At 40.2% G+C, this 13,328-nt stretch overlaps 1 protein-coding gene across 1 annotated transcript in view; it reads left to right on the top strand.

Moving 5' to 3' along the window:
- Positions 1-13,328, top strand: part of CNTN5 (contactin 5) — a 1,078,547-nt gene that overhangs the window by 302,729 nt on the left and 762,490 nt on the right. Inside the window, exon 2 of the mRNA XM_075061721.1 lies at positions 11,788-11,918. The gene's annotated coding sequence lies outside the window, so the exon portion shown is untranslated. The remainder of the gene's footprint in view (positions 1-11,787; positions 11,919-13,328) is intronic.

The following is a 13,328-nucleotide window of genomic DNA, read 5'->3' as shown; positions in this document are numbered from 1 at the left end:
TCATTTATTCACTCTAATTTAAGGTTTCGAGCGCCAGTAATACATTTTAATGTTTTTAGACGCTCTCTTTCTTTAAGTCTATAATATATAACTAAACTGTTATTGTATGTAAAGTAAATAAGGTTTTTAAAATGTTTAAGAAGATTCATTTAAAATTAAATTAAAATGCAGAGCCCCCTGGACCAGTGGCCAGGACCCGGCAGTGTGAGTGCCATTGAAAATCAGCTTGTGTGCCGCATTTGGAATGTGTGCCATAGGTTGCCTACCCCTGATCTAACATTTACAAATTATTATTGCAGCCACATATACAAAGATCTGATTCCATAAACTGTTAGAGGGCCTATTTTCTACTGGTTTCACAGAGAGTCCCTCAAGTGTGCGTCTTGTCCTTAGTGCACTACTGATGCTGATTGCACAGAGCCGTCTCAGCTACTATAAGCACTAAGATGCATTTTTTTTGGTCTATTAAATAAAGATATACACCATGGTCCCGGTAATAGGTCTTGTAGGACCTGAGCTTAGCCATTGCCCAAAAGTAAGGCCTAGTCTACACTGCAAAGTTAGGTCAATGTAAGCAGGACCCGGGCAGTGTGAGTGCCACTGAAAATCAGCTTGCAGTCACCTTCGGCACACATGCCATAGGTTGCCTACCCCAGAGTTAGATAGTGGAGGGAGGGATAACTCAGTGGTTTGAGCATTAGCCTGCTAATCCCAGGGCTATGAGTTTAATCCTTGAGGGGGCCACTTAGGGATCTAGGGCAAAAATCAATACTTAGTCCTGGTAGTGAAAGCAGGGGGCTGAACTCAATGATCTCAAGGTCCCTTCCAGTTCTAGGAGATTGGTATATCTCCTATTATTATAGTGGTTTACTCAGTGTGTTGCTGTAGTAATGACACTGCATCAGGTATAGTCCTTGTGGGTGGTTCAATCTAATGCAGTCTAATGTATCTTATTCTCGCTGTCTACATCTGTATACTATATACGGCTGCTATCACTGTATGATGAGCTTGACTAACCTTCAATGATGTTTCTAAAACCCTTGAAGTCAATAGAACTTCTCACAACACTAAGGACCTGTTGGGTAGTAAGGGCTCTCAGGAGCTCTCGTAGGATACTCATATTTACTCAGGGTTTGTATGAGGGTTCTCTGCAGGAGTCACTGAATAATGACAGTTTGCTTTTTTTCTGGTCTCTGCTGTTTCAAGTTTTCAAGTAGGGGGATATCAGCTTCTGGAAGAGTTCTAGTTACATGCACATTCTAACAATGCCAAATACAGTCATATGTGTGTTCATCATAAAGCCAAGTTCCTTTCACATTTTTATACATATCTTTTCCACTTGTCAGCTTTTGATTTGTGCATGTATAACTGATGTAATAAAGTCATTGTTTGTATACATAGAAAAATTGAAATGTACTCACCATGTGCAATATATTTGTAATAGTGTGTATGTGTAAGTGAAGCATTTTAAAATAAATCACCACGAGACACAGATACATATAAGGAAGATCTCAAGCTGGCTGAACTCATAGAAAGTTTGACAAGGAGTCGGTTGTCCACCATGAGATTCATCGTTGTTTTGCATATTTGTATATTAACTGTAGGCACCCAGTCTGCTGCAACTACTTTAAATCCAGCTTCTTGCAACTAATACTCTTCACATTCTGCAATATTTTCATTTGTAGCTGGTATAGCTAAACTTCTAGGTCTTGAAAGGACTCAAAATCCAATACTCAAATACTTTAAATACTAGTTAGAGTAGATAGAAAAATAATGAAAGAATCACGTAAACATATTGTCTCCCATGCCCCATATCTACCCTTCCAAAATCCACAAGAACATTTTACTGGCCTGGCTAGAGTAACAGGATGAAATTTTAAGAACCATGAGCTTTTTGGTTTAAAAGGAAGAAGCTACTTAAAGCAACATTTCTTTCAAAAGGGCTGCAATCTGAATTTTAAGCAGATGATCTGCTGCTGCTGTTCATCTCTCATAATGAATCTACTGTGGCTTTTTTTGCTATTTCTTAATGTGATTCAACTTGCTGTACATAAAAGTGTTATAAATATTGATGTTAATTGTTAAACATGATATACTGCTCTGTGTTAGCAGCCCAGATACTCAAAAGATAATCTTCATTTATGGGAAATGTCAGCCTATCATAAGTAGTATCCTAGCTAAAAAAAAAAAAAAAGAAATATGATTTTTAAGTTTCCAGGCAGACTATTATTTAGATTTCAGTGTACCTTACACTGAAAGCCAAAATCTAAAGCAGTGTTAGGATACAGCACAGACTGTATATCTTTTGTGTTTGTTTGTTTATTTGTTAACCTGAATGGACTGGGAACCAGCTAACGTTGTTATTTCCAGAAACTGCCTACATCCCATTCCAATAGTTATGCTGGTTTGGAATGCTCGTGCTGTCCTCAGGGTTGAATTCTCGGGAGAGGGCAGCGGAGTGTTTTTGGTGGAGGGCCCTTTGCTCTGGAATGTATGACTTCTTGGGGTCAGAGTTTGGTGACTTGCAGGACATGGTACAAGATGCATCTGTTTAATTTTGCTTTTTCTTAGGGCGTAAAAGACATTGATGTTTGTTTGAAGTTTGGGGAAAGATTTAGTGCTAATTATTTGTTATTCTTATGAATGTGCACCAATATGATGATAGAAGCATTATCAATCATCAATTATCAAATAAATACCCATAATATAATGTAATTCATTATCAATGTCTACGCTTATCGGTAAATTGGCATGTAATTGATGCAGCTGTGTTGATTTAGCAGTGGGTCTGGTGAAGACCCACTAAGTTGATGGTAGAGTGTTCTCCCATTGACTCTGGTACTTCAGGTCCCCAAGAAGAGTAAGGTAAGTCGGCAAGACAGCATCTCCCATCGACACAGCATGGTATAGACACCGCAGTAAGTTGACCTAAGGTACATCAACTTCAGTTACGTTATTCATGTAACTGAAGTAGCATAACTTAGGTCAACTTACCAAGGTAGTGTAGACCTAAGTGTGTGAGCAAATGTTTAATCTTGGGAAGACGTATGGTATGTCCTTGTTTGTTATGCAACGTTCTGTGTAGAAAAAGCTATGCAAGCAGCAGAAAACTTTGCCCTCTGCCTTCATTTTTGACAAGAGTCAATTCTTGAATCTGAGTTGCTGCCCAGGGAACTGGACATTGGTGTTGGTCTGAGATTCCTGAAAGGGATTACATGCATGTTGTTTGTAACTGCCTCCATTCCAGGAATGGTGTATATGTAAATAAAGCAAGTTCCAGTTAGAATATACCCAGACTGTACATCACTGATTTCTCCTCCGCTGGGGAGCCAGCACACACAACCCCAAACATCTGCTACTGCTCAGCAGAAGAGCAACAGTATTAACTATTGCTGTGCTAGAGTTGTATCATGGAAGATGAGGATTGTAATTTTAGGAAAGCACTGAAAAGAGAAAAAGAACAAAGAAACTAAGAGTCACTTGTAAGTATGAAAAAAATAGAAGGCTTTCAATGTAAAAAAGTGGTTTTAATTTAAGTTCCAGTGACATAGTCTTCCCATGATAAGGCCCAGTTTGACTTTTCAGATAGCCCCTACAAAAGCCTTGCCTGAGCAGACATCTAGCCAGCATGCAGTTCTAACCTGAACTGTTCTCTTCAAGGCTAGAGACCAACTTTCTGGCACCTTGGTTCCACTCCATTTGGTTTGTCCAATCAGCCCCCTCCATCTTTCCACTCTGTTTCTTGCCTTCCTTCTCTCTTTCGTACGCATTTTTCTTTCATTTTAAGTATAACCATTCTCTACCTTACATCTTAAACCAAAACACAAACCAGAAACGTACTGTTAATTGGCAGTTCTGCAGTCCTTGGCAGGAAGCTAGATGGTGCTGTGTGAAGATGTAAATAGCAATACTCACAATCCCTCTAACATTGTCCAAAATGCAGTGCACTAGAAAGTACTTCTGCCTTATCCTGGCCACAGAGAAAACTCATGCCAGACAAAAAGATATTATCTTAAGGTAAGACTGGCCAGGTCTCTACTTACTATAGAACAAGCTTAAAAGAAATTAAAACTATAGTATGCAAACTAGAGGTGGGTCCTCTAGCTCAATATTTCCTTTTGGCAATGTGTGTGAATGCATATGCATACGTAGCTACCAGGAAGGTTTTTAATAGAACGTTGTATTAATCCTTTAATAGCTTTGCTCCTTGGATGTTATCCATAGTGAAATTTTGCTCTATCACAATTATAACACAACTTTAGGGAAACTGCTATATTCCACAAAGGATTTTGGTGCACTTAAAACATCCCAAACACACGTCTTCCATGGCAGTCCTCCTCTCACTAAGAGAAAGAACTGTACTGTACTGATCATCTTTAAATGCCACGGATACTGTGCCTACCTGCTATCTAATTTAATCCATCTGTAGTTAATGTGCTCATCACCGTGGCGTCTAGGTGCCAGTTCACTGTTTAATATTCTGTTCCAGCTGCTTGATGCAGGGAAACCAGAGGATTCAGGGGCCCTGGGGCAAAGCAATTTTGGGGGCCCCTTCCATTAAAAAAAGTTGCAATACTATAGAATACTATATTCTCGTGGGGGCCCCTGGGAGGCCTGGGGCAAATTGCCCCACTTGCCCACCGGACCTCTGGCTGGCCCTGGCTTCTAGGTGGGAGATTGCTCTGAGTGGAATAACAGAAGCACAATGGACACCATTTATAAACACAACATTTATCACTTTGCACTGATTGCGATCCTACACTCCAGTATCCTCGATTCTGATTATAAGATGCTGTGGTTACGCTTTGTTCTCTATTAGTAAGAAGAGCTGTGAATGCTGAGGTTCTTATTTCTGCATCTCTTTTCTTGTAGTTGCTTATTGAGGAAGGAGGAGACCTGAGTTCTACTACTGTTTCTGATGGTTACTCACTGCCTGGCTTTGGGAAATCATCACATTTTCAAAGGCGTGGTCTAACTTTGGGTGTCTCAATTTTGACTCTTACTGCATTGATATTTGTAAAGCACTTTGAGCATTTCAAATGGAATGCACAGTAGGAATTTATTTCATTGTTATTTAGCTGTGCACTCTGGAAACACTGAAGTAAGTAAAATTGAGCAGAGCCAACACAGTTGAACTAGCATTTAGCCTCAGTTCGTTAGATTGTGGCTATTCTCCAGGCCTCCTGGTAAACAGGATGCATATTTAGCTTCCGTTGGATACAGATCCATGTTATTTGGTATCCGATGAATCAAAAAAACTGCATTAGTCACATCCCTAACTTTCCCACTGCAAAGTGACACATCTGCGAAAACTCATCTCTGTCTTAAAAAACAAAAAACTCCACATTCCATTAACATGAGTTGAAAACAAGTACTTGCCTCAATTAAGCTAAATCAAATGAAACAGCTATAACAGGAGCCTACCTCAGAGGAGTTTGTCACAAGATGATTATTAGCTTTTGGCAACCAGCAATGACACCACACTGGTTTTCAGGAGGTGTTATTTTACTGACAGCGGCAGCGGGAGTGGCAGCTCTCTCAGTAGAAACGTGCAGCAGCACGTCCCTGTCACAGAGTTTTAAGATCCAGTGGGAGTGAAGTCTGTAATAGCAGCTCTAGCCAACTTTCTTTCTCATGATTTCCCCCTCTCCCTTCTTTATTGTGTTAGACAGTGAGATTGGTTCCCTGACAGTGGGCTTAGGGGAGATAAGATTCTGACAAGATGCAGGATGCACAGAAAAATGTGTGACTAGCCATAGTAACAAGGTTGTGTTTGTTAGCTTCTGATTTAGATAATCGAAATCCCAAACAATGCGTACAGTGTTATATTGCTTGTTATCTAGAGGCTACTGTGCTGACCCCAGAGAAGCAGACAACAGTAGCCAAAAAACACATCACCTGTAACCATTTCCACATCATGTGATTAAGATTCAAGCATTAAGGCTTATTTATTAAATTTAATGTAATTATTTAGAATTTATTCTTAATATATTCAAATTAGAATCTGTGTGTCTGCAGCTGCAGAGATAACTCTGGGAATTAGCTCCCACTCCAGAATTTGCCCTGCCAAAATCTGTCCCTTTGCTCTACCAAACTCTTGCATAGGTCACTGGATCATGTAGGTTGAGGGAGAGGCTTATTAAAAACTTCACCTCCATTAAGCTGTGCTATTGGTGTTCTGGGTGACACTGAGCAACTCATTTCATCTCTCTGTGACTCAGTTTTCCCATGTGCACAAATGAGAATAAGGGTACAGACCTCCTTTGTAAAGTGTTTTGAGATCTACTGGTGAAAAGTGCTCTAGAGCAGCCAATAAATAATAATAATACTTAATAATTGATCATAAAAATATGATATTTGGAGCACATGGTGAAAAGAAATAATAAATTAAAGGAGGCCTCCAACTCTTCCTGTCAAACCATGCTGAAGGAGGTGAGGGACAAGTTACCAACCATTAGGCAGTGTGATTGGAGGGGTGTGGCATTGGAATCCTTTGCCTTATCCTGGAAGCTAGGAAGAAGGGAAGAACTATCACTTTTGCAGCACACTGATCGTAAATTTGGCAACCAGACTGCAGCACCTGACTTGTGAAATTGCCAGTTTGCTGCACATCTCTGTGATCTATGGAGAGAGAAAAAAAAATGCAAAAACCACCAGAGTTTATTGAATTAATGATTCTAGTACTGATTGTGGTGTTCATATTAATATCTAATTCAGTGATAACTGTTCTCTGTGACTCATTTTCCACTTGGGCTACCACAAAATTAACAATTTGCTACTAAATGCAGCACTCATGTGACACAATATTCAGGGAGCCTTGATACAGAATTTATATTGCAGCATGATGAAGAACTGAGCACATTCAGAACCTTGATTAGAGTTTAATATACTTACTGTCTATAGATGTCTATCTTTCTATTTTTTCTGTTACTGGTTAAAATGTCTGTCTTGAGAATAGAAGTGACTCTGAACCACACCCAGGAATCTAAACCCAAACTTTGGAGAACTGTGAATCCAGATCCAAAAGTAGTGGCTTGGGCACATTGCTATCAAAGCACCCTTATTCAAAGGCGTACTAGTTCTTTTGGATCAGAATAGCCTCCCCTCACACCCCCCCGCCCCACCCCACCTACTGATTATTTTACAAGGCATTTATTACGAAAACATTTCAGTAGACATTGAATTCAGCGGCATGTTTATGTATGCCATGAACTCCACTTACAGTCACAGACTTCCCTCAAAGGATTACTGCATTTTTCCCAGACTTTTGATATCAGTAGATAGGATGCTAAAATATTTTAAGCAAGTGTAACTAGACTTATGCAAATAACTGATTTTTTTTTCACTTCACTGGCAGTTCTGAAAAACCAAAAATAAAATTTGATTTAGGTTCAATCAGACTTGCAAATTCTGAAAAAAAAATGTTAAACTGAAAAACTCCATTTTGGGGCCTAACAAAACATTTCATTTGACCAGAAGCATTTTGTTGCTGGGCATTTTCAAGTGCCAGATTCACAAAAAGGCAAGAGGGGGATCCTCCCTGTTAAGCTTTAGCCCTGTAGTTAGAACATTCAGCTGGGATGTGGGACATCGAGATTCAATTGCTCCCCTCACCTAATGTGGAGAAGGGATTTGAACTCCCACTATATTGTAAGGGAGTGCTGCCCTAGCCACTTGTCTGTGGGGTATACACTGGGGAGGCTGTCCCAATCTCTCCAGTTGAAGCAGCTCTGCTGAGTACAAATAATTAATCATTAGCACATGGACATGAACTTGGATCTCCCACAGTTTCAATCTCTTTGGCTCAATGACTATTTGATTATTTACACACAGTGAAACAGCTTCAAGAGACAAGTCTCATAGCCCAGTGGCTAAAGCACTCTCCACTGTGGGAAATTAAAAGGCATCTAGATATTGTGAGAGTTGTGTCCCCACAACCTGTATCTTCCCAGCTCGTGCGCGACGTGGAGAGGAGTGAATCCACAGAGACAATGTTAGTGGGTTCCTGTGGACGGGTGAAGCAACTACATGAGTTCCCTCCATCCTCCTTGAAGCTGCCTTTCCCACTTTGTCAAATAGGCGTGTGATCACAAGGTAGTGAAGAAAAAATGTCAGGGGCAGGAGTGTTTGTGTGGGAGGGTAGAAACTGCACTAAGAAGTATCCAACCTCCAGACTGTCCCAGAGATAAATCACAGGCTATGATAAAGAGACGTGCAGCTGCATTAACTGTCATGTAGCATTCTGTGACACCCTCTCCCCACCCTCCCCAGAGAGTCACAGAGTAAAGCTGCAAGTGGTGAGCCAAGTCAGCATGGATACTAGGCTTGCATGCTGCCATGAGAGACTGCCCAACAGTGCAGAGCAAGCCTATATAGCCTGTCTGTGGATCTCTGCTCCCCCACCTCCTTCCTCCCTCAGTTCCCTGTTCCCACCACAACACCAGTAGTCTTGTGGCTGGGGGAAGGAGGGAAATGTGGAGTCTGCAGCTGAGCTGTTGTGAGGCTGTATTAACAAATGTTTGTGAAAGGTTTTGCAACCCTTGGATTACTAGACGTGAAAGTGAAAAGCATGATTTATTGTTTCGTTCAAATTACCGAGAACTACTGTATAGAACACTTTCTGCAGACATCAGTGATCAGCAGATGTTTCTATCTTCTGACAACTTTTTACAAACTGTGGGCTCCTTCCATTAATGTGTCCAGTGATGATGACATTCAGGCCAGAGCTGAAGGTTACTCTTTTATGCTTGCTTGTTTTTATTTTAAATTTTCAACAAAAGTTTATTTCTGAAAAGAAATTTGTGGCTCATTAATGAACAAAAACATGTATTCCATCTCTTCTAAGGCAGTTACTAAAAATGAAGCAAGATTAAAGTGCATGTGTGTTTGTGTGTGTATGTGTGTAGATATATAATAGGGTAAGAAAACAAGATAAAAAAATTACACTAAGCAGATTTTTGTTTTTCAAGGCAGATAAGTAATCTGGCACTATTCCAAAAGGATTTCTGTGTCTGTGCTGATAATCGCATATCCTTCTCCCCACAACAAAGTGCCCCCTTTAAGAGATGGTCTCAATTCCATGTGCCTCCCAGCTAAAGCTGTGGAGCTAAGGGTCAGATGATAACCTGCAGAGCAGCTGGTCCTTATAAAGGCCAGCAAGTGCTCAGCTAAGCTAGGGAACTACAGGGAGTAAATAGCCTTCTGTAGCAGGTCCCTGAACAGAGGAATTATCCTAGTTACTAGAAGACTCCCAGACAGATGGCCTGGAGAATGAGAACTCCAAGGAGCAGAAAGCCTCCTGTGGGGACTCCATGGGACAGGGCAAGAGGTGAGAGAGGGAAAAGCTTTTGGGAACTGTAGCCTATGTGAGACAGAGAAACTCCTTTGTTATGGTATTGTGCTTAAGTTTCTTGTGCCCTGAGCTAAGGGTCTCACACTCATTGGTGTGGCATTGGTTCTTCCTAGGCCAGGGAGCTTACATGAAGCCACAAGAGTATGTGGTTAGAGTAGGGTATCCTAAACCAGGTATTTGAAACCAAAATAATCAGCAACTGTTGTATTTGTATATTATCTGCAAGGGGTCACCAAAAAAGGCCAAAGCTACTTTAGGAAAAGAACAGAGGAATACAGCTCTCAAAAAATATACCCAAATATCCAACATATAATATCTGAGTATTATTATTTAACATATGTATTTTGGCAGGGCCTTTGGGCCAGTTAAACTTGGGGCTGCATTGTACCAGGCAGTGACAGAGTGTACTGTCTAAATACACAAGCCAGATATAGGATAGGGGAAGGAATCTAACACACAAGCAGAGCAAGTAATGTGATGGTGGCAAATGTCATGTTAGTTCCATGTTTTTTGGGAGGACGGGGGGTAGTTAGGTGGTCAGGAGCTAAATGGAAAGGAAAAGCAGAGCAGGGGGAGAAGAGTGTAAGGAGAGGCAGCTGTAGAGTGAAGCCGAGGTGAAAAGATCATAGACTCATAAACTTTAAAGTCAGAAGAGACCAGTATGATCATCTAGTCTGACCTCCTGGACAATGCAGGCCACAGAATCTCACTCACCCACTCCTGTAACAAACCCCTAACCTATGTCTGAGTTATTGAAGTCCTCAAATTGTGGTTTGAAGACCTCAAGCTGCAGAGAATCCTCCAGCAAGTGACCCGTGCCCCATGCTGCAGAGGAAGGTGAAAAACCTCCTGGGGCTCTGCCAATCTGCCCTGGAGGAAAATTCCTTCCCGACCCCAAATACGGCGATCAGTTAAACCCTGAGCATGTGGGCAAGACTCACCAGCCAGCACCCAGGAAAGAATTATCTGTAGTAACTCAGACCCCACCCCATCTAACATCCCATCACAAACACCTGGGCATACTAACCTGCGATAATCAAAGATCAGTTGCCAAATTAATTGCCAAATTAGGCTATCCATAATACCATCCCCTCCATAAACTTATCAAGTTTAGTCTTAAAGCCAGATATGTCTTTTGCCCCCACTACTCCCTTGGAAGGCTGTTCCAGAGTTTCACTCCTCTAATGATTATAAACCTTCGTCTAATTTCAAGTCAAACTTCCTAGTGTCCCGTTTATATCCATTTGTTCTTGTGTCCACATTGGTACTAAGCTTAAATAATTCCTCTCCCTCCCTAATATTTATCCCTCTGATATATTTATAAAGAGCAATCATATCCCCCCTCAACCCTCTTTTGGTTAGGCTAAACAAGCCAAGCTCTTTGAGTCTCCTTTCATAAGACAGGTTTTCCATTCCTCAGATCATCCTAGTAGCCCTTCTGTGTACCTGTTCCAGTTTGAATTCATCCTCCTTAAACATGGGAGACCAGAACTGCACACAGTATTCCAGATGAGGTCTCACCAGTACCTTGTATAATGGTACTAACACTCCTTATCTTTGCTGGAAATACCTCGCCTGATGCATCCTAAAACCGCATTAGCTTTTTTAATGGCCATATCACATTGATGGCTCATAGTCATCTTGTGATCAACCAGTACTCTGAGGTCCTTCTCCTCCTCTGTTACTTCCAACTGATGTGTCCCCAATTTACAACTAAAATTCTTGTTATTACTCCCTAAATGCATGACCTTGCACTTTTCACTATTAAATTTCATCCTATTACTAGGAAGGTGGAGGATTAGAGCACATGGCCCATCAGCACAGAGAGAGTCAGAACATCCTACAGTTTTCATTTGAATGTCAAAAGTGAAAAAAGTTCCTTGCTTTGTCTGCTTCTGTTTCTTCCAGCTCATCTCTGTATTTCCCGCCCCCCAAGGCTACAGGGTGGCAATGGGGAGGGGAGATGCCACCTGGATCTTACCGACCCCCAGAGTAGAATTAACATTAACTGATTACTTCTCCTGTTACAGGTAGTCTGATCCAATAGCTAGAGGCTGTGTTATCATAGTAGGTTATTTAGTACAAACATATTTTCCCCAGTCCTATTCCCAGTCCTATTATATTAAAAGAGAAAGAAGTTAAAAAGAGGAAGAAGACTGCTCCCTTGTTTCTAATGTAAAGAAGCAGCCTTGCTCTTTTGCTGGTATAAAACAAAGCACTGTCACACGGGTGTGATAATATACCCATTGTGAAACAAGAAAGAAGGAGATGTCTTAGTTCCCATAGGTAGCTATAGCAGCTGTCTCTCACAACATATCAGGAATAATGTCATAGTGGAAAGTCAAATAACAAAGCTGACAATCTCCATATGAAAAGAGAGATTAGATGATGGAAAGCTCCAAATATAACATAATATATTTTTTTCTGTTCAACAGATTATCTGAAAGGACTAATTTTTGACTCAACTCAACACCTTGTCTTCATCAATTTTCACTCATACAAGGACTGTCTGCTGAGATCATTTCCCTTTGAGGGCACTGTCCATACAGCTGATAGCTGAATTCAGGTATAGTGGATGTTTAAACCAAGTTTATGTCAAATGTGTTAGTGTGCTGAACTGAAGCATTCATGTACTTGCCAAACTGAAGCCAGTCACTGAGACTATTGCCATCAGAAATCCAATGGTAAGAGGGAGCAATGTATAGAACAGTTAAGTTAAAGGAGGTAAATTTAGACTGAACAAATTGATCGTGCCTGCCCGGGAAATATGAATTAAAAAAAAATTCTTATTCACTTCATTGGGAACTTTGGATCCTATGGCAGGTTTAGACTTGTTATGGTAAGAATAGTCAACTGGTATATAGAAATTAATACCACTTACTTATTGGAAATGTATTGCTTACATTTTAATTGTTGTAATGTACATCTAACTGTTCATTAAACAGCTATTTGTTCAAATTTAATAAGACTGCAATTACATGTTAAATAGCAACTGATTATTAAATACAGTTACCGAAGATTATTAGAGATAGCCCTGAGACAAAATTCATATTGACTTCTCAGCTTTCCAAGAGTCTGAATGTGGTTGGACCTGGGCTTTTCATTCATTCTATTATTGAGATGGTGGGAATCAGCTGCAAAGTTCAGATTCAGATTGTACCTTGCCCACAGGGAAATGTTCAGGTAAAGCACTTTGGTTCAGGCCCATATCATTTATGAAATTTCACCTAAGCCCACTGGAACTGTGTGTTTATTTTCATACACAAATATACACACAGGTATATAATATATGTATATGTGTGTTTAATATATATAGGTACAAACCTCTGGCATACTGAAATTAAGTTCTGGTGATGTTTCATACATTTTCAAGTAAATACAATATACTGCATTAATGAACAGGTCAAATGCATGGTGCTTGCTAACAGCCTAATTCAATGCAAAGCAATGCAGTACAACAGCTGTAGATAAGAGACATTTGGATCTAATGCTCATTATCCAGATGGATGGTGGATATCCAATTTACATTTATTGAGGAAGCATCAGCAGATGGAAATGGAATGAAAGAGAAAATGTCTATGGTTACCTGTTAACTGGTGTACTTCATCATTCACCAGCAGAATGAATTATGTTCATGTAGTTCAAAATGCCTCTAATTAATTTTTGAGAAGAACCTTTATGCTGACCTATTAATAAACCATACTTCCAGGTTGGGGATAAGGAGCTTGTTAAAGTGTAACACATGCCTGTGCAAACAGATTTGGAAGTGCATAGTTCACTGTTGTAATGTCAGATGTTTTACCTGCCTACCTAACTAACTGAGAATTACATTGGAAGAATAGAAAGCTATTGAAATAAATGAGACAGACGGTGCACTCCAAACAGACATAACTGAATTAGAACTGATGAACCCACCAAGAGTAGATTCACACTGTCACTTTAAATACCGTACAATTTCATTCATTTTCTTGCACCT

Source organism: Chelonoidis abingdonii, chromosome 1 (genome assembly GCF_003597395.2).
Source record: "Chelonoidis abingdonii isolate Lonesome George chromosome 1, CheloAbing_2.0, whole genome shotgun sequence".
NCBI classification, from domain to species: Eukaryota; Metazoa; Chordata; order Testudines; family Testudinidae; genus Chelonoidis; species Chelonoidis abingdonii.
This window is presented reverse-complemented; position numbering and strand designations above follow the sequence as displayed.